This window comes from Oncorhynchus gorbuscha, unplaced genomic scaffold, assembly GCF_021184085.1.
Source record: "Oncorhynchus gorbuscha isolate QuinsamMale2020 ecotype Even-year unplaced genomic scaffold, OgorEven_v1.0 Un_scaffold_2846, whole genome shotgun sequence".
Classification (NCBI taxonomy): Eukaryota; Metazoa; Chordata; class Actinopteri; order Salmoniformes; family Salmonidae; genus Oncorhynchus; species Oncorhynchus gorbuscha.
In genome coordinates, this window is record NW_025745149.1 from 1 (window position 1) to 21,475 (window position 21,475).

Genomic DNA, 21,475 nt, shown 5'->3' on the forward strand with positions numbered 1-21,475 from the left:
AAGTTTGGCACACCTGTATTTTTTCCCATTCTTCTCTGCAGATCCTCTCAACCTCTGTCAGGTTGGATGGGGAGCGTCGCTGCACAGCTATTTTCAGGTCTCTCCAGAGATGTTCGATCGGGTTCAAGTCCAGGCTCTGGCTGGGCCACACAAGGACATTCAGAGACTTGTCCCGAAGCCACTTCTGCATTGTCCTTTGTCTGTGTGCTTAGGGTTGTTGTTCTGTTGGAAAGTGAACCTTTGCCCCAGTCTGAGGTCCTGAGTGCTCTGGAGCAGATTTTCATCAATTATCTCTCTGTACTTTATTTTTATTTTATTTATTTATTATTGAACCTTTATTTAACTTGGCAAGTCAGTTAAGAACAAATTCTTATTTACAACGGCGGCCAACCAAAAGGCAAAAGGCCTCCTACGGTGGCTGGGATTCAAAACAAGGATACATCCCTAAGCAAGGCCCTTCTTCAGTGGGTTCTTCCTTGCTGAGCGTCCTTTCAGGTTATGTTGATATAGGACTCATTTTACTATGGATATAGATATTTTTGTACCTGTTTCCTCCAGCATCTTCACAAGGTCCTTTGCTGTTGTTCTGGGACTGGTTTACACTTTTCGCACCAACGTATGTTGATCTCTAGGAGACAGAACAAGTCTCCTTCCTGAGCGGTATGACGGCTGTGTGGTCCCATGGTGTTTATACTTGCATATACTATAGTTTGTCAACAAGATATTTGTGGAGTGGTTGAAAACCGAGTTTTAATGACTCCAACCTAAGTGTATGTAAACATCCCTTGTATAGCCTCCACTCTGTACTGGTACCCCCTGTATATAGTCTCCACATTGACTCTGTACTGGTACCCCCTGTATATAGCCTCCATATTGACTCTGTACTGGTACCTCCTGTATATAGCCTCCACATTGACTCTGTACTGGTATCTCATGTATATAGCCTCCAGATTAACTCTGTACTGGTACCTCCTGTATACAGCCTCCACATTAACTCTGTACTGGTATCTCCTGTATATAGCCTCCACATTAATACTAACTCCACATTAACTCTGTACTGGTACCTCCTGTATACAGCCTCCACATTAACTCTGTACTGGATGTATATAGCCTCCACATTAACTCTGTACTGTATATTGCCTCCACATTGACTCTGTACTGGTACCTCCTGTATATAGCCTCCACATTAACTCTATACTGGTACCTCCTGTATATAGCCTCCACGTTGACTCTGTACCGGTACTTCCTGTATACAGCCTCCACATTAACTCTGTACTGGTACCTCCTGTATATAGCCTCCACATGGACACTGTACTGGTACCCCCTGTATATAGTCTCCACATTGACTCTGTACTGGTACCCCCTGTATATAGCCTCCATATTGACTCTGTACTGGTACCTCCTGTATATAGCCTCCACATTGACTCTGTTCCGGTACCTCCTGTATATAGCCTCCACATTGACTATGTACTGGTACCTCCTGTATATAGCCTCAACATTGACTCTGTACTGGTACCCCTTGTATATAGCCTCCACATTGACTCTGTACTGGTACCCCCTGTATATAGTCTCCACATTGACTCTTACTGTACCCCCTGCCTCCACATTGACTCCCCTGTATATAGCCTCCACATTGACTCTGTACTGGTGCCCTCTGTACTGGTACCTCCTGTATACAGCCTCCACATTAACTCTGTACTGGTATAGCCTCCACCCTGTACTGTTATCCTGTATACAGCCTCCACTGGTACCTCCACATTGATTAACTCTGTACTGGTACCCCCTGTATATAGCCTCCACATTGACTCTGTACTGGTACTCTGTACTCCACATTAACTCTGTACTGGTACCTCCTGTATATAGCCTCCACTATGACTAACTCTGTACTGGTACCTCCTGTATATAGCCTCCCTTTGACTCTGTACTGGTACCTCCTGTTAGCCTCCACATTAACTCTGTACTGGTACCTCCTGTATATAGCCTCCACATTGACTCTGTACTGGTACCCCTGTATATAGCCTCCCCATTGACTCTGTACTGGTACCTCCTGTATATAGCCTCCACATTGACTCCTGGTACCCCCTGTATATAGCCTCCACATTGACTCTGTACTGGTACCCCCTGTATATAGCCTCCACATTGATTTGACTGGTACCCCTGCCTCCACATTGATTCTGTACTGGTGCCCCCTGTATATAGCCTCCACATTGACTCTGTACTGGTACCCCTGTATATAGCCTCCACATTCTGTACTGGTACCCCCTATATAGCCTCCACATTGACTCTGTACTGGTACCCCCTGTATATAGCCTCCACATTGACTCTGTACTGGTACCCCCTAGCCTCCATATGAGTACCCCCTTCCACATTGACTCTGTACAGGTACCTCCTGTATATAGCCTCCACATTGACTCTGACTGGTACCCCTGTACTGGTACCCCCTGTATATAGCCTCCACATTGACTCTGTACTGGTACCCCCTGTATATAGCCTCCACATTGACTCTGTACTAGTACCCCTGTATATAGCCTCCCATTGACTCTGTACTGGTACCCCTGTATATAGCCTCCACATTGACTATGTACTGGTACCCCCTGTATATAGCTTCCACATTGACTCTGTACAGGTACCTCCTGTATATAGCCTCCACATTGACTCTGTACTGGTATATATAGCTTCCACATTGACTCTGTACTGGTACCCCCTGTATATAGCCTCCACATTGACTCTGTACCCCTGTATATAGCCTCCCCATTGACTCTGTACCCTGTATATAGCCTCCACATTGACTCTGGTACCCCCTGTATATAGCTTCCACATTGACTCTGTACAGGTACCTCCTGTATATAGCCTCCACATTGACTCTGTACTGGTACCCCCTGTATATAGCTTCCACATTGATAGTACCCCTGTATATAGCCTCCACATTGACTTGACTCTGTATATAGCCTCCCCATTGACTCTGGTAGCCTCCACATTGACTCTGTACTGGTACCCCCTGTATATAGCCTCCACATTGACTCTGTACTGGTACCCCCTGTATATAACCTCCACATTGACTCTGTAGCCACGGTATAGTTTTTTTATTGTGTAACTTTTTTTCTTACCTCTTATTTTTCTTAACTACATTGTTGGTTAAGGGCTTGTCAGTAAGAATTTTACGATAATGTCTACACCTGTTGTAGCTTTGTAGCGTAGCTTAGCTTTAGCGTAGCTTTAAGGGAATAGTATGGTCACATCTAGATAAAAAATTAATAGAGTAAATGTGTATAAACACACTTCCTATTCATGGAAGTATTTATTCATCATCTACATATTCATATTACGCTTCTACGTCTGTGTACAGGAAAGTATTAGTTGTAAGACGTAAGAGAAAATGTATCAGCTTATTGTTAAATAATTATGACGTTCTTTCCAATACAGAAAGTTTCCAAACTGCGTTACCCACTCCAGCCAGCAGATGGCGATGAGCGTCTTTCAGTTGACTCTTCTTGCGTGACGTATAATGGACTGGACGGACGCTTCTTCAGGAACAACAACACGGATACTATTTCAACCACGTCGGTAGCTTGCTAGCCAACATAAAAGTGAAATATTGACGTTTTAGGCCATGTTAATGTGTATTAGCTAATCGCAGTGTTTAAAACACATTTCAGTTGACGTTAACTTGAACCTAATGTGCTTGTTCAATTTGCAAATTTGTTAAAGATTGATACTGAGCCTAGCACTAGGCTATTCGCTAATGCTAACTAGCTAGCTAACATCCCTGACCATGAGTTCATTAAAGTACTCATCCCCTGCTAAAGAAGAGGAGGTCTACTGTTTGGAGAAAGAAGCTCTGGTGCTGAACATTGAAGAAGAGGATGATGTTACAGTGAAAGAACATTTCAGAATGAAAAAGGAGGAAGAGGAGGCTGTTATAGTGAAAGAACATTTCAGAGTGAAAAAGGAGGAAGAGGAGACTGTTATAGTGAAGGAAGAAGATGCTGTTATAGTGAAAGAACATTTCAGAATGAAAAAGGAGGAAGTGGAGAATGTTATAGTGAAGGAAGAAGATGCTGTTATAGTGAAAGAACATTCCAGAATGAAAAAGGAGGAAGAGGAGGCTGTTATAGTGAAGGAAGAGAAAGAACCGTTTAGAGAGGAAGAGGATGCTATCTCAATAAAGGTGAAGCAGGAAGACGTTTTTGGAGTGAAAGAGGAAGAGACAGAATATCAGATTAACACCAGTGAGTACTGTCTTAAACAGGGACACAAACTATGCCGTTGTTGAACTAATGTGTGGTTTTAAAGTGTTATTCTACTGAAGTTCTACACTTGAATATGTTGTTCAGTACTGTAGGAAGTGTTAAAGGGTCAATCTGCCATTGGTACATATATTTTTTTGGACTTTTATATTAGATTTAATTATATATAACAGGCTTTCAAAATGTAATAATGGAGCATAATTTATACTTAAAATATCAAAGGGACACAAGGCATCCAATTAATTTAGAGATATTAATGCCTCTGATAAGACCCTATGACTGTAATAGACAGTAATAATTGATGATGGTAATAAGTTCACCATCTGTTTGATGTTCTCGTTAACACAGGAGAGAGACATGACTATCGTGGATCCTCTGGGGAGACTCAACATCCTGATGCTGACGAGGCAGAGAAGAGTCTCTCCAGATCAGAACACCAGATGGTACAGCTTGGTCTGGTCTAGCATACAGCTTGGTCTGGTCTAGCATACAGCTTTCTCTCTCTGGGTCTGGGCTGGGTTTCTGTAAAGCACATTATGACAACAGTGACATCAGCATCCATAATGATATGTGTCTGTGTCCCCTCTTTATGGTTACCAGGACAACACCAGCCCTTCCTCCCTCCCGGAGTCCCTGTATTGTGCCTCTCCCGGTAGCACCTTACTGCTGGGTATGAAGAGGTTGTCTGTGCTGCTGGTGGACTGCAGGAAAACAACAGGGCTGAGTGGAACTGTGAGAGGAGGAGAAGAGAGAGGAACGGATCAGATTTGACTCATCAAAGTAAGTGCTGTAGTTTAGTTTGAACAAATACAATAGATCTGCCATCTAGTATGTTACCAGGACAACCAGCAGAGTTCTTTTAGTTGACAGGAAGATAGACTGGTGTATATGGATGTTATGAATATCATAACACTGAAAAAGGATTCTGCCAATGAAAAGAGAGAAACCAATTGACCATATAAAACCTTGATGAAAGTTAGCTTTGGAGAGAAAGTTTCAATGAACCGATGTAAGATGCTTGTTTTACAAAACCTTTTCCTTAAAACATGATGGATGTTACATTGCCTGTCCCACTCAACCCCCCTATCTTTACAAGACTGTAGAACAGGCAAACTAAATTCAAGACTTTGGTCATTAACTAATACTGGAGGAAAACTGTGATCAGGCTGCCCACTCAAGAGAAAGCTTTTGAACTGTAACCAGTGCCGGCAACCTTGTTCAGGTTATCAATCAACCTACCAGGGTAGTTACAAACAGTAGAGGAATGAAATCATCAACATGGTTTGATCATATCTTTACTAATGCTGCATAAATGGGTTTTAAAGCAGTATCCAGATCCATCAGATGTAGTGATCACAATATAGGAGCCATGTCTAGGAAAACCACCGTTCCAACGGCTGGGACTAATATTGTGTATAAGAGGTCATACATGTAAATAATATTTGTTGGTCTGTGGTGTGTAATGATGAGCAACCAGACGCTGCACTTGACACGTTTATGAAATAGCTTATCCCAGTTACTAATAAGCAGCACCCATTAAGAAAACGACTGTAAAAACTGTTAAATCCACGTGGATTGATGAGGAATTAAAAAATGGTATTATGAAGAGGGAGGCAAAAGAGATGGCAAATAGGTCTGGCTGTATAACTGATTGGCAAACCTATTGCATATTGAGAAATCATGTGACTAAACTGAATAAAAATATGAAAGTACACAATGAAACAAAGATAAAATACATGAAGAATGATTGTAAAAATCTTTGGAGCATCTTCAATGAAATTTTGCGCAAATAAAATCTACAATGACAAGTCACTGGTGTCTGACAACGTGGATGGAAAATTGAAGATAATAGCGACCGATATTGCCATTCCTATTTGCCTTGTCTTTAATTTAAGCCTACTAGAAAGTGTGTGCGCTCAGGCCTGGAGGGAAGCTAAAGTCATTCCACTACCCAAGAATAGTAAAGCTCCCTTTACTGGCTTAAATAGCCGACCAATCAGCCTGTTACCGACCCTTACAAATTTTGAAAAAAAAATATTTGACCTGATACAATGCTATTTTACAATAAACAAATATAGACTTTTAGCTTATAGGGAAGTTCATTCAACAAGCACAGGACTTGCAAATGACTGATTGGCTGAGAGAAATTGATGATTTATTTTTTTATTATTTTTTATTTCACCTTTATTTAACCAGGTAGGCTAGTTGAGAACAAGTTCTCATTTGCAACTGCGACCTGGCCAAGATAAAGCATAGCAGTGTGAACAGACAACACAGAGTTACACATGGAATAAACAATTAACAAGTCAATAACACAGTAGAAAAAAATGGGCAGTCTATATACAATGTGTGCAAAAGGCATGAGGAGGTAGGCGAATAATACAATTTTGCAGATTAACACTGGAGTGATAAATGATCAGATGGTCATGTACAGGTAGAGATATTGGTGTGCAAAAGAGCAGAAAAATAAATAAATAAAAACAGTATAAAAACAGTATGGGAATGAGGTAGGTGAAAATGGGTGGGCTATTTTCCTATAGACTATGTACAGCTGCAGCGATCGGTTAGCTGCTCGGATAGCTGATGTTTGAAGTTGGTGAGGGAGATAAAAGTCTCCAACTTCAGCGATTTTTGCAATTCGTTCCAGTCACAGGCAGCAGAGTACTGGAACGAAAGGCGGCCAAATGATGTGTTGGCTTTAGGGATGATCAGTGAGACACCTGCTGGAGCGCGTGCTACGGATGGGTGTTGCCATCGTGACCAGTGAACTGAGATAAGGCGGAGCTTTACCTAGCATGGATTTGTAGATGACCTGGAGCCAGTGGATCTGGCGACGAGTATGTAGTGAGGGCCAGCCGACTAGAGCATACAAGTCGCAGTGGTGGGTGGTATAAGGTGTTCAGTGACAAAACGGATGGCACTGTGATAGACTGCATCCAGTTTGCTGAGTAGAGTGTTGGAAGCCATTTTGTAGATGACATCGCCGAAGTCGAGGATCGGTAGGATAGTCAGTTTTACTAGGGTAAGCTTGGCAGCGTGAGTGAAGGAGGCTTTGTTGCGGAATAGAAAGCCGACTCTTGATTTGATTTTCGATTGGAGATGTTTGATGTGGGTCTGGAAGGAGAGTTTGCAGTCTAGCCAGACACCTAGGTACTTATAGATGTCCACATATTCAAGGTCGGAACCATCCAGGGTGGTGATGCTAGTCGGGCATGCGGGTGCAGGCAGCGATCGGTTGAAAAGCATGCATTTGGTTTTACTCGCGTTTAAGAGCAGTTGGAGGCCACGGAAGGAGTGCTGTATGGCATTGAAGCTCGTTTGGAGGTTAGATAGCACAGTGTCCAATGACGGGCCGAAGGTATATAGAATGGTGTCGTCTGCGTAGAGGTGGATCAGGGAATCGCCCGCAGCAAGAGCAACATCATTGATATACACAGAGAAAAGAGTCGGCCCGAGAATTGAACCCTGTGGCACCCCCATAGAGACTGCCAGAGGACTGGACACCATGCCCTCCGATTTGACACACTGAACTCTGTCTGCAAAGTAATTGGTGAACCAGGCAAGGCAGTCATCCGAAAAACCGAGGCTGTTGAGTCTGCTGATAAGAATATGGTGATTGACAGAGTCGAAAGCCTTGGCGAGGTCGATGAAGACGGCTGCACAGTACTGTCTTTTATCGATGGCGGTTATGATATCGTTTAGTACCTTGAGTGTGGCTGAGGTGCACCCGTGACCGGCTCGGAAACCAGATTGCACAGCGGAGAAGGTACGGTGGGATTCGAGATGGTCAGTGACCTGTTTGTTGACTTGGCTTTCGAAGACCTTAGATAGGCAGGGCAGGATGGATATAGGTCTGTAACAGTTTGGGTCCAGGGTGTCTCCCCCTTTGAAGAGGGGGATGACTGCGGCAGCTTTCCAATCCTTGGGGATCTCAGACGATATGAAAGAGAGGTTGAACAGGCTGGTATTAGGGGTTGCGACAATGGCGGCAGATAGTTTCAGAAATAGCGGGTCCAGATTGTCAAGCCCAGCTGATTTGTACGGGTCCAGGTTTTGCAGCTCTTTCAGAACATCTGCTATCTGGATTTGGGTAAAGGAGAACCTGGAGAGGCTTGGGTGAGGAGCTACGGGGGGCGGAGCTGTTGGCCGAGGTTGGAGTAGCCAGGCGGAAGGCATGGCCAGCCGTTGAGAAGTGCTTATTGAAGTTTTCGATAATCATGGATTTATCGGTGGAGACCGTGTTTCCTAGCCTCAGTGCAGTGGGCAGCTGGGAGGAGGTGCTCTTGTTCTCCATGGACTTCACAGTGTCCCAGAACTTTTTGGAGTTGGAGCTACAGGATGCAAACTTCTGCCTGAAGAAGCTGGCCTTAGCTTTCCTGACTGACTGTGTGTATTGGTTCCTGACTTCCCTGAACAGTTGCATATCACGGGGCTATTCGATGCTATTGCAGTCCGCCACAGGATGTTTTTGTGCTGGTCGAGGGCAGTCAGGTCTGGAGTGAACCAAGGGCTGTATCTGTTCTTGGTTCTGCATTTTTTGAACGGAGCATGCTTATCTAAAATGGTGAGGAAGTTACTTTTAAAGAATGACCATGCATCCTCCACTGACGTGATGAGGTCAATGTCCTTCCAGGATACCCGGGCCAGGTCGATTAGAAAGGCCTGCTCACAGAAGTGTTTTAGGGAGCGTTTGACAGTGATGAGGGGTGGTCATTTGACTGCGGCTCCGTGGCGGATACAGGCGATGAGGCAGTGATCGCTGAGATCCTGGTTGAAGACAGCAGAGGTATATTTGGAGGGCGAGTTGGTCAGGATGACGTCTATGAGGGTGCCCTTGTTTACAGAGTTAGGGTTGTACCTGGTGGGTTCCTTGATGATTTGAGTAAGATTGAGGGCATCTAGCTTAGATTGTAGGACTGCCGGGGTGTTAAGCATATCCCAGTTTAGGTCACCTAACAGAACGAACTCTGAAGCTAGATGGGGGGCGATCAATTCACAAATGGTGTCCAGGGCACAGCTGGGAGCTGAGGGGGGTCGGTAGCAGGCGGCAACAGTGAGAGACTTGTTTCTGGAGAGAGTAATTTTCAAAATTAGTAGTTCAAACTGTTTGGGTATGGACCTGGAAAGTATGACATTACTTTGCAGGCTATCTCTGCAGTAGACTGCGACTCCGCCCCCTTTGGCAGTTCTATCTTGACGGAAGATGTTATAGTTGGGTATGGAAATCTCTGAATTTTTGGTGGCCTTCCTGAGCCAGGATTCAGACACGGCAAGGACATCAGGGTTAGCAGAGTGTGCTAAAGCAGTGAGTAAAACAAACTTAGGGAGGAGGCTTCTGATGTTGACATGCATGAAACCAAGACTTTTTCGATCACAGAAGTCAACAAATGAGGGTACCTGGGGACATGCGGGGCCTGGGTTTACCTCCACATCATCCGCGGAACAGAGAAGGAGTAGTATGAGGGTACGGCTAAAGGCTATCAAAACTGGTCGCCTAGAGCGTTGGGGGCAGAGGATAAGAGGAGCAGGTTTCTGGGCATGGTAGAATATATTCAGGGCATAATGCGCAGACAGGGGTATGGTGGGGTGCGGGTACAGCGGAGGTAAGCCCAGGCACTGGGTGATGATGAGAGAGGTTGTATCTCTGGACATGCTGGTTGTAATGGGTGATGTCACCGCATGTGTGGGGGGTGGGACAAGGGAGGTAACAGGGGTATGCAGAGTGGATCTAGGGGCTCCATTGTGAACTAAAACAATGATAACTAACCTGAACAACAGTATACAAGGCATATTGACATTTGAGAGGGACATACAGCGAGGCATACAGTAGTCACAGGTGTTGAATTGAGAAAGCTAGCTAAAAACAGTGGGCGAGGCTAATCAGCTAGCACAACAAACAGCAGGTAAAATGGCGTTGACTAGGCAACTGGGCCGACAGATAAAACAAACAAGCAGAGTGGAGTACCGTGATTAATGGACAGTCCAGTGTGCGTCAGCTATGTAGCCAAGAGATCAGTGTCCAGGGGGCAGCGGTGGTTACAAATAGCTTGTAGCTAGTTAGCTGGTTAGCGTCTGGAGGTTCTTGAGTGTGTCATAAAAATAAAATAAAAATTAAAAGTAACAGCGATTCCGTACCACAGTGGGTGAGGCAGGTTTCCGGAAGGTATAAACAAAATAAAAATCAAAAAGAGATAGAAAGTAAATGTGTTTGGGATGCAGTGATTCAGATGGTTAGCAGGCCTGTGCTAACAAGCTAACAGTTCGTAGGCCCGGGCTAGACAAGCTAGCCGTTAGCAGGCCGAATTAGCAAGCAGGGAGATAGCGAGGGCTAGAGAGTTAACCTTTGGGGGGACGTCGCGATGGGGTGAGTCTGTTTATTCCTCTTCATGCGGTGACATCGACAGACCGGTCGTGGGCCCGGGTAATTGTAGCCCAGGAGTATGCTACAGGTGCTCTAGTACGCTAGGTGAGCTGGAGACACAGCGTTTCAGAAAGCTCGCGGGCCTTGGCCGGCAGATGGATCTTTGGCGATGTCGCAACGAAAAAGCCTGTTGAAACCACCTCGGACGATTATATCGGCGGACCAGTCGTGATGGATCGGCGGGGCTCCGTGTCGGCAGTAAAGGGTCCAGGCCAATTGGCAAAAGAGGTATTGTTGGGCCTCTTCGGCTAGTCGGGAGATGGGCTTAGCTCGAGGCTAGCTCAAGGCTAATTGGTGCTTGTTTTGGGACAGAGACGTTAGCCAGGAGTAGCCACTCGGATTGCAGCTAGCTAGTTGCGATGATCCGGTGTAAAGGTTCAGAGCTTGCGGTAGGAATCCGGAGAAAAAGCAGTCTGATGTGCTCTGGGTTGATGTCGCGCTGGTGTCCTAGTTAGCTTTGAAGACCGCTAGCAATGGCTAACTGAGTACTAGCTAGTAGCTAGTTAGCTGGCTAGCTTCTGATGGGGGTTCCGGTTCTAAAGTAAAGTATAGAAAAAGCAGATCCGTACCACATTGGGTGGTGCGGGTTGCAGGAGAGTATATTCAGCTCTAGTTGGAAAGTGAGATTAAAATATGTACGAAATATATACAGAAAAAAAACGAAGAAAACTATATTTACACTAGACAGGACGGGACAAGACTAAACACACGTCCGACTGCTACGCCATCTTGGATTGCTCATGACAAAAATATTGTTGGGGCTGTTTTGTTAGGCTTCAGTGCAGCTTTTGGCATTATCGATCATAGTCTGTTGCTGACAAAAACGTATGGCTTTACACCCCCTGCTATATTGTGGATAAAGAGTTTTTCTTTTAAAATGTAACCTTTATTTAACTAGGCAAGTCAGTTAAGAACAAATTCTTTTTTTCAATGACGGCCTAGGACTGCCTTGTTCAGGGGCAGAACGACAGAGTTTTTTACCTTGTCAACTCGGGAATTCGATCCAGCAATCTTTCGGTTACTGGCCTACCGCTCTAACCACTAGGCTACCTGCCGCCCCAGAGCTACAAAATCAAGTTTGAATCAGGAATTCCCCAGGGCAGCTGTTTGGCACCTACTTTTTTCAATCTTTACCAACAACATGCCAATGACATTTGAGTAAAGCCAGTGAGTCTATGTATGCGGATGACTCAACACCGTACACGTCAGCTACTACAGCGACTGAAATGACTGCAACACTTAACATAGAGCTGCAGTTAGTTTCAGAATGGGTGTCAAGGAATAAGTTAGTCCTAAATATTTCTGATTACCTTAAAACCTCTTGGTGTTAAGGGGGCAGTATTTTCATTTTTGGGAAAAAAACGTCCCCGTTTTAAACGGGATATTTTGTCTGGAAAAGATGCTAGAATATGCATATAATTGACATCTTTGGATAGAAAACACGGTAAAGATATTGTCTGTGAGTATAACAGAACTGATGTTGCAGGCGAAAGCCTGAGAAAAATCCAATCCGGAAGTGCCCCAGGTTTTGAAAGCGCTGCGTTCTAATGACTCCCTATATGGCTTTGAATGTACCATCAAGGAGCTTATGCTTTCTACGTATTCCCCAAGGTGTCTACAGCATTTTGACAAAGTTTTACGTATTTCTGTTGAAGAATAGCCGTATGGGGGCACATTGCGTAAGTGGTCACATGGTGGCTCCGAGAGAGATTCTCGCGTAAAGTGCAGAGGTAGCCATTACTCCAATTGGTCCTAGAGAAAAAGGAATTGTCCCGACGGATATATTCTCAAATAGATATTAGAAAAACACTTTGAGGATTGATTCTAAACGACGTTTGCCATGTTTTTGTCGATATTATGGAGCTAATTTGGAATATTTCTCGGAGTTGTGACCGCAATTTCCGGACGATTTCTCAGACAAACGTGAAGAACAAACGGAGCTATTTCGCCTACAAAAATAATATTTTGGGAAAAAATGAACTTTGGCTGTCTACCTGGGAGTCTCGTGAGTGAAAACATCCGAAGTTCATCAAAGGTAAACTATTTAATTTGATTGCTTTTCTGATTTCCGTGACAAGTTTGCCTGCTGTTAGCAAGGCATAATGCTATGCTAGGCTATGATAAACTTACACAGATGCTTGTCTAGCGTTGGCTGTAAAGCATATTTTGAAAATCTGAGATGACAGGGTGATTAACCTCTTAAGCCCACCCGACACGCAGGCGTGCCATCTAGCCATCTGAAAATGCAAATGCGCTACGCTAAATGCTAATAGCACTCGTTAAAACTCAAACGTTCATTAAAACACACATGCAGGGTACTGAATTAAAGCTACACTCGTTGTGAATCTAGCCAACAAGTCAGATTTTTAAAATGCTTTTCGGCGAAAGCATGAGAAGCTATTATCTGATAGCATGCAACACCCCAAAATACCTGAAGGGGACGTAAACAAAATAATTAGCATAGCCGGCGCTACACAAAACGCAGAAATAAAATATAAAACATTCATTACCTTTGACGAGCTTCTTTGTTGGCACTCCTAGATGTCCCATAAACATCACTATTGGGTCTTTTTTTCGATTAAATCGGTTCATATATACCCAAATATCGATCTATGAAAAGTGTGTGAATCAGAAAAAAACACTGTTTTAAAACGCAACGTCATTTTTTTAAATTAAAAAAGTCGACGATAAACTTTCACAAAACACTTCGAAAACTACTTTTGTAATCCAACTTTAGGTATTAGTAGACGTTAATAATCTATCAAATATATCACTGGGCGATGTATGTGTATTCAATAGCTCCACGTCTTCAAATCATGGTCGGAAATCTCTCTTCCAAAACATCCTGTCGGAGACCGGAAGGAATGGGGTCTCTCTGACTCGTTTGACCAAGAAACACAGCGCAGGCAATTGACAAGACTGGCGACATCGTGTGGATGCTGTAGGACTTGCAATCCCGGCCCCATCTAATTTGCTGTCCCATAGACAATACATGCAAGTGGCGCATTGATATCAGTTTTTCTTCCGCTTTTCGATGAAACGAAGGCTCTGTTATAGTCACAGCCGTGATTTAACCAGTTTTAGAAACGTCAGAGTGTTTTCTATCCACACATACTAATCATATGCATATACTATATTCCTGGCATGAGTAGCAGGACGCTGAAATGTTGCGCGATTTTTAACAGAATGTTCGAAAAAGTAAGGGGTCGGCTTAATTAACAAAAGGCGAAGCTGTGTTCCAATATATTTCACTTGTGATTTTCATGACTAGGAAGATTTTCTAGGAAGATTTATGTCCATTACGTTATATCTAATTAGTGTCAGATGATGATAACGGCCCCGTTCACGGGCTGGGTGTCACTACAGTCTACACTATGGTCTAATGTTGTTATGGTCTAATGCTGTTATGATCTAATGTTGTTATGGTCTAATGGTCTAATGTTGTTATGATCTAATGTTGTTATGGTCTAATGTTGTTATGATCTAATGTTGTTATGGTCTAATGTTGTTATGGTCTAATGTTGTTATGGTCTAATGTTGTTATGGTCTAATGTTGTTATGGTCTAATGTTGTTATGGTCTAATGTTGTTATGGTCTAATGTTGTTATGGTCTAATGTTGTTATGGTCTAATGTTGTTATGGTCTAATGTTGTTATGGTCTAATGTTGTTATGGTCTAATGTTGTTATGATCTAATGTTGTTATGGTCTAATGTTGTTATGGTCTAATGTTGTTATGGTCTAATGTTGTTATGGTCTAATGTTGTTATGGTCTAATGTTGTTATGGTCTAATGTTGTTATGGTCTAATGGTCCAATGTTGTTATGGTCTAATGTTGTTATGGTCTAATGGTCTAATGTTGTTATGGTCTAATGTTGTTATGATCTAATGTTGTTATGGTCTAATGTTGTTATGGTCTAATGTTGTTATGATCTAATGTTGTTATGGTCTAATGTTGTTATGATCTAATGTTGTTATGGTCTAATGGTCTAATGTTGTTATGGTCTAATGGTCTAATGTTGTTATGGTCTAATGTTGTTATGGTCTAATGTTGTTATGGTCTAATGTTGTTATGATCTAATGTTGTTATGGTCTAATGGTCTAATGTTGTTATGGTCTAATGTTGTTATGGTCTAATGTTGTTATGGTCTAATGTTGTTATGGTCTAATGTTGTTATGGTCTAATGTTGTTATGGTCTAATGTTGTTATGGTCTAATGTTGTTATGGTCTAATGTTGTTATGGTCTAATGGTCTAATGTTGTTATGATCTAATGTTGTTATGGTCTAATGGTCTAATGTTGTTATGGTCTAATGTTGTTATGGTCTAATGTTGTTATGGTCTAATGTTGTTATGATCTAATGTTGTTATGGTCTAATGGTCTAATGTTGTTATGGTCTAATGTTGTTATGATCTAATGTTGTTATGATCTAATGTTGTTATGATCTAATGGTCTAATGTTGTTATGATCTAATGTTGTTATGGTCTAATGTTGTTATGATCTAATGTTGTTATGATCTAATGGTCTAATGTTGTTATGGTCTAATGTTGTTATGGTCTAATGTTGTTATGGTCTAATGTTGTAATGGTCTAATGTTGTTATCGTAGAATGTATGCACACATGACTGTAAGTCGCTTTGGATAAAAGCGTCTGCTAAATGGCATATATTATTATTTATTATATTACTACAGGTTAAGTTACATGGCCTACTATGCTAATTCTGTAGCGGTATTGTTAGAGGGGGCTAAATAAATATTTTGTTGGTGCGCCAGGCAGGTATTAACCCTAGTTATTAAAGTTAGTTATTACCTATTATAACATTATTATTATAAAATATTATTAAAACCGAAAGGATGAGAGTAGAATAGATAGAGTAGCGCTTCCAGAAACATTCTAAACATTATGGAGACTTAAAGGAGGACTGTAACAGCTAATGTTGAAACATTATGGAGTCTTAAAGGAGGACTGTAACAGCTAATGTTGAAACATTATGGAGTCTTAAAGGAGGACTGTAGCATCTAATGATGAAACATTATGGAGTATTGAAGGAGGACTGTAGCACCTAATGATGAAACATTATGGATTCTTAAAGGAGGACTGTAGCATCTAATGATGAAACATTATGGAGTCTTAAAGGAGGCCGGTAGCATCTAACGATGAAACATTATGGAGTCTTAAGCTTTAATTTGTGGTATTGCACTTGTGAATGCATGAAAGTTAAATATTTCTAAATATATATATTTTGCACTCTGCAATTTCACCGGATTTTGTTGAAATGTTCCGCTAGCGGAATCCCTAGCCATAACAGGTGTTAATGTGTTTGAGCCAATCAGTTGTGTTGTGACAAGGTAGGGGTGGTATACAGAAGATAGCCCTATTGGGTAAAAGACAAAGTCCATATTATGTCAAGAGCAGCTCAAATAAGCAAAGAGAAACAACAGTCCATCATTACTTTAAGGACCACCACAATAATGGAAGTTCCAGAGTTACTTCTGATGCAAAAGTTCATTAGAGTTACCAGCCTTAGAAATTGCAGCCCACATAAATGCTTCACAAAGTTCAAGTAACAGACACATCTCAACATCATCGGTTCAGAGGAGACTGCGTGAATCAGGCCTTCATGGTCCAATTGCTGCAAGGAAACCACTACTAAAGGACAGCAATAAGAAGAAGAGACTTGCTTGGGCCAAGAAACACGAGCAATGGACATTAGACCGGTGGATATCTGTCCTTGGGTCTGATGAGTCCAAATTTGAGATTTTTGGATCCGAGCGTCATGTCTTTGTGAGACGAGGAGTAGATGAACAGATTATCTCCGCATGTGTGGTTCCCACCGTGAAGCATGGAGGAGGAGATGTGATGGTGTGCGGGTGCTTTGCTGTTGACAATGTCATGAATAAATAAATCAAAGTCACACTTAACCAGCATGGCTTCCACACCATTCTACAGCTATATGCCACTCCATCTGGTTTGGGCTTAAGTCCCACTGTCATTTGTTTTTCAACAGGACAATGACCCAACACACCTCCAGGCTGTGTAAGAGCTATTTGATCAAGTAGGAGAGTGATGGAGTGCTGCATCAGATGACCTGGCCTACACAATCCCCAGACACAATCCCCCACGGTTTTTATTTTATCTTTTTTTTTTGGTCCATATTTCCAGAGATGGAAGTAATTTTTACTTTACTTTTTGGTACCTTTGAATCTAATGTATTGTATCAAGAGGGTTTGGGATGAGTTGGATCGCAGAGGTGAAGGGAAAGCGGCCTACAAGTTCTCAGCATATGTGGGAACTCCTACAAGACTGTTGGAAAAGGATTCCAGGTGAAGCTGTTTGAGAGAAAGCAAGGGTGGCAACTTTTGAAGAATAAAATATATATTTTGATTTAACACTTGTGGTTACTACATGATTCCATGTGTTTTTTAATCATTTTGATGTCTTTATTATTCTACAATGTAGAAAATAGTAAAAATAAAGAAAAAACTTTGAATGAGTAGGTGAGTCCAACCTTTTGACTGGTACTGTACATTCAATTCCGTAACAGCTCCAGTGGACATTCCTGCAATCAGCATGCCAATTGCCCGCTCCCTCAGAGACCTGTGGCATTGTTGTGTGAACAAACTGCACATTTTCGAGTAGCCTTTTATTGTCCCCAGCACAAGGTGCACCTGTGTAATAACCAAGCTGTTCAATCAGCTTCTTGATATGCCACACCTGTCAGGTGGATGGATTATCTTGGCAAAGAATAACTAACAGTGAAACATCCAACACTTTACATGTTGCATTTATATTTTTGCTTTTTGTTGTTACTATCAGTTTTAGGAACATTTACCCAAAATATGACATCAGCGATAATCAAAATGTTGAAAATCTGAATGTCTAAATAAGAAATTGGTCCAATTAAACAGCAATGTGTCGAACCCTTTCAACAACAGGGAGATGTTACTGATGTGCGTTGTATCTGCGACGTAAAAACTAGTTTTGGACTTCCACACAAAATTACTTCTTTAGTTATTTGATGTTTAAGGAAGTGTGTAGGTCACATTCTGTTTCATACAGCTATAAATGTTATATATTTAGAACCACCTGTTCAATTGGAATCCAGCGACGTCTGTGTCTTCAGTGTCCTAGAACTGTCTAGGTTTTTGTGTTCTGACTTGTAAAACAGGATGAATAAGTAATGTAAACATAGCAGTAATTACCAGGAAGCTCTACATTTGTTTTAAAATCACACTAAGATTGTTAAAACTGGCCTCGGGTTATTGAGAGATCTGATTTAGGATTTACCCTCGTAGCAAGGTTGTTTTATCATGTGGTTTCATTCGGGTCTCTATTTAAAAATAACACTGTCTTTGGCAGGAGAAAGACCAGACTCGGAGGAACCAGAGCCAGGGACGTCGCAACTAGCAAGACAACACCACTGCTCCCAATGTGGAAAGTGTTTCAACCATTCATGGGAGCTGAAACGGCATGAGAGAACACACACAGGAGAGAAGCCTTACCGCTGCTCCCAATGTGGAAAGTGTTTCGGCCGTTCGGAGGAGCTGAAACAACATGAGAGAATACACACAGGAGATAAGGAGATAAAACCTACACTCGATCCCTCCGATGTTAACAACTACAGACCAGTATCCCTTCTTTTCTTTCTTTTCTCTCCAAAACTCTTGAACGTGCCGTCCTTGGTCAGCTCTCCCGCTATCTCTCTCAGAATGACCTGCTTGATCCAAATCAGTCAGGTTTCAAGACTAGTCATTCAACTGAGACTGCTCTTCTCTGTATCACGGAGGCGCTCCGTACCGCTAAAGCTAACTCTCTCTCCTCTGCTCTCATCCTTCTAGACCTATCGGCTGCCTTCGATACTGTGAACCATCAGATCCTCCTCTCCACCCTCTCCGAGTTGGGCATCTCTGGCGCGGCCCACGCTTGGATTGCGTCCTACCTGACAGGTCGCTCCTACCAGGTGGCGTGGCGAGAATCTGTCTCCTCACCACGCGCTCTCACCACTGGTGTCCCCCAGGGCTCTGTTCTAGGCCCTCTCCTATTCTCGCTATACACCAAGTCACTTGGCTCTGTCATAACCTCACATGGTCTCTCCTATCATTGCTATGCAGACGACACACAATTAATCTTCTCCTTTCCCCCTTCTGATGACCAGGTGGCGAATCGCATCTCTGCATGTTTGGCAGACATATCAGTGTGGATGACGGATCACCACCTCAAGCTGAACTTCGGCAAGACGGAGCTGCTCTTCCTCCCGGGGAAGGACTGCCCGTTCCATGATCTCGCCATCACGGTTGACAACTCCATTGTGTCCTCCTCCCAGAGCGCTAAGAACCTTGGTGTGATCCTGGACAACACCCTGTCGTTCTCAACTAACATCAAGACGGTGGCACGTTCCTGTAGGTTCATGCTCTACAACATCCGCAGAGTACGACCCTGCCTCACACAGGAAGCGGCGCAGGTCCTAATCCAGGCACTTGTCATCTCCCGTCTGGATTACTGCAACTCGCTGTTGGCTGGGCTCCCTGCCTGTGCCATTAAACCCCTACAACTCATCCAGAACGCCGCAGCCCGTCTAGTGTTCAACCTTCCCAAGTTCTCTCACGTCACCCCGCTCCTCCGCTCTCTCCACTGGCTTCCAGTTGAAGCTCGCATCCGCTACAAGACCATGGTGCTTGCCTACGGAGCTGTGAGGGGAACGGCACCTCAGTACCTCCAGGCTCTGATCAGGCCCTACACCCAAATAAGGGCACTGCGTTCATCCACCTCTGGCCTGCTCGTCTCCCTACCACTGAGGAAGTACAGTTCCCGCTCAGCCCAGTCAAAACTGTTCGCTGCTCTGGCTCCCCAATGGTGGAACAAACTCCCTCACGACGCCAGGACAGCGGAGTCAATCACCACCTTCCGGAGACACCTGAAACCCCACCTCTTTAAGGAATACTTAGGATAGGATAAAGTAATCCTTCTCACCCCCTCCCCCCTTAAAATATTTAGATGCACTATTGTAAAGTGGCTGTTCCACTGGATGTCATAAGGTGAATGCACCAATTTGTAAGTCGCTCTGGATAAGAGCGTCTGCTAAATGACTTAAATGTAATGTAAATGTAAATAAGCCTTACCACTGCTCCCAGTGCGGAAAGAGTTTTCACCAGAAAGCAAACCTGAAAGCACATGAGAGAATACACACAGGGGAGAAACCTTACCACTGCTCCCAATGTGGAAAGTGTTTCGGGCGTTCGGGGGAGCTGAGACAACACGAGAGAATACACACCGGAGAGAAGCCTTACCACTGCTCCCAATGTGGAAAGTGTTTCGGCCGTTCAGAGGAGCTGAAACAGCATGAGAGAATACATACAGGAGAGAAGCCTTACCACTGCTCCCAATGTGGAAAGTGTTTCAACCAGAGAGGAAACCTGAAACGACATGAGAGAATACACACAGGAGAGAAGCCTTACCACTGCTCCCAATGTGGAAAGTGTTTCGGCCGTTCGGGGGAGCTGAAACAACATGAGAGAATACACACAGGAGAGGAGCCTTACCACTGCTCCCAGTGTGGAATGTGTTTCAACCATTCAGGGATGCTGAAATGGCATGAGAGAATACACACAGGAGAGAAGCCTTACCACTGCTCCCAATGTGGAAAGTGTTTCAACCAGAGAGGAAACCTGAAACGACATGAGAGAATACACACAGGAGAGAAGCCTTACCACTCCTCCCAGGGTGCAAAGCTTTTGCCCATATAGGAAGCATGAAAGAAAACATTAGACTGCACACAGAGGAGAAGGCTTAGAAAATCTCAGACTGTGGGAAAACATATTACTCATAACAGTCATTTAAGAGAAATTACTTCTCTTAGCGTGTATATTGATATTTCACATCACATTGACTTAAAATTCATCAGAGAACATACACAGTGCTCCTGTTGTATTATATTGTTGTCTGACAATGTGTTTACCTGTCTTTACCAGATGAAATTAAATGGTACAGGGTATACTCAAACATATGTTTGTTTGTTGTTATTAGAAAACATGAATTGAATATGGAGTCTGTCAGTTTGAATATAAAGGAGATCAGGTTCCTTCTTTTAAATTGTCCTTTTTTTAAACTCTTTGTGTGTGTTTATCTGAGTGTGTCATTCCTCCAGCACTACAGATAATCAAGTGATATTTGGATGTGATGCATTTGTTCCATTGTTGACATTTGCATTGTTGGCCCACTGATGATTTAATGAAATGAAAATGTTCAGACTCTGTAATAGAAAATGTTAATTGTTTGTGTGTCCACATAACTGAGTATGTGACTAACCTTGTGAAACTGTCCTATTATAAGCTCCTGTTCTTGGGAGTATCATCCTGTGTTGCAAACCAATTTACACCTGTGTCCTTGTATGAATAAAGTCCCGCCCAGGAACATGAAACTATAAAGATATGTGCTAATCACCCAATGCTTCAGTAATTCAGACTGTCTACACTGCACTGTGTAACTCTGTTATTCTCTCTGAGCTCAGAAATAAAGAATCTTGGTTTGACTTGGACTCCAGCAGATCCTTATTTTATAATATCCACCACAACTCTCCCAAGGATTGCTGTTTATCATTGTCTCAAAGAAGAGTTCCTCGTTCCACTTTCCTGGGGGAATTTACACGCCTCCCACTGATTGAATAAACATTGTTTCCACAGGTAACATTTTGTGTTTCACCCAACCAGCAACCGATATCCAATGACAGGTGACATTTTGTGTTAATTTCGTGTTGAATTCACTTTAGTTGAGGACTCAAAGAAATGTAAATAGAAACTAGATGTTGAACTG

At 42.9% G+C, this 21,475-nt stretch overlaps 1 pseudogene; it reads left to right on the forward strand.

Moving 5' to 3' along the window:
• The first annotated feature begins 3,433 nt into the window (after positions 1-3,433).
• Positions 3,434-21,475, forward strand: part of LOC124017598 — a 52,685-nt pseudogene continuing 34,643 nt past the window's right edge.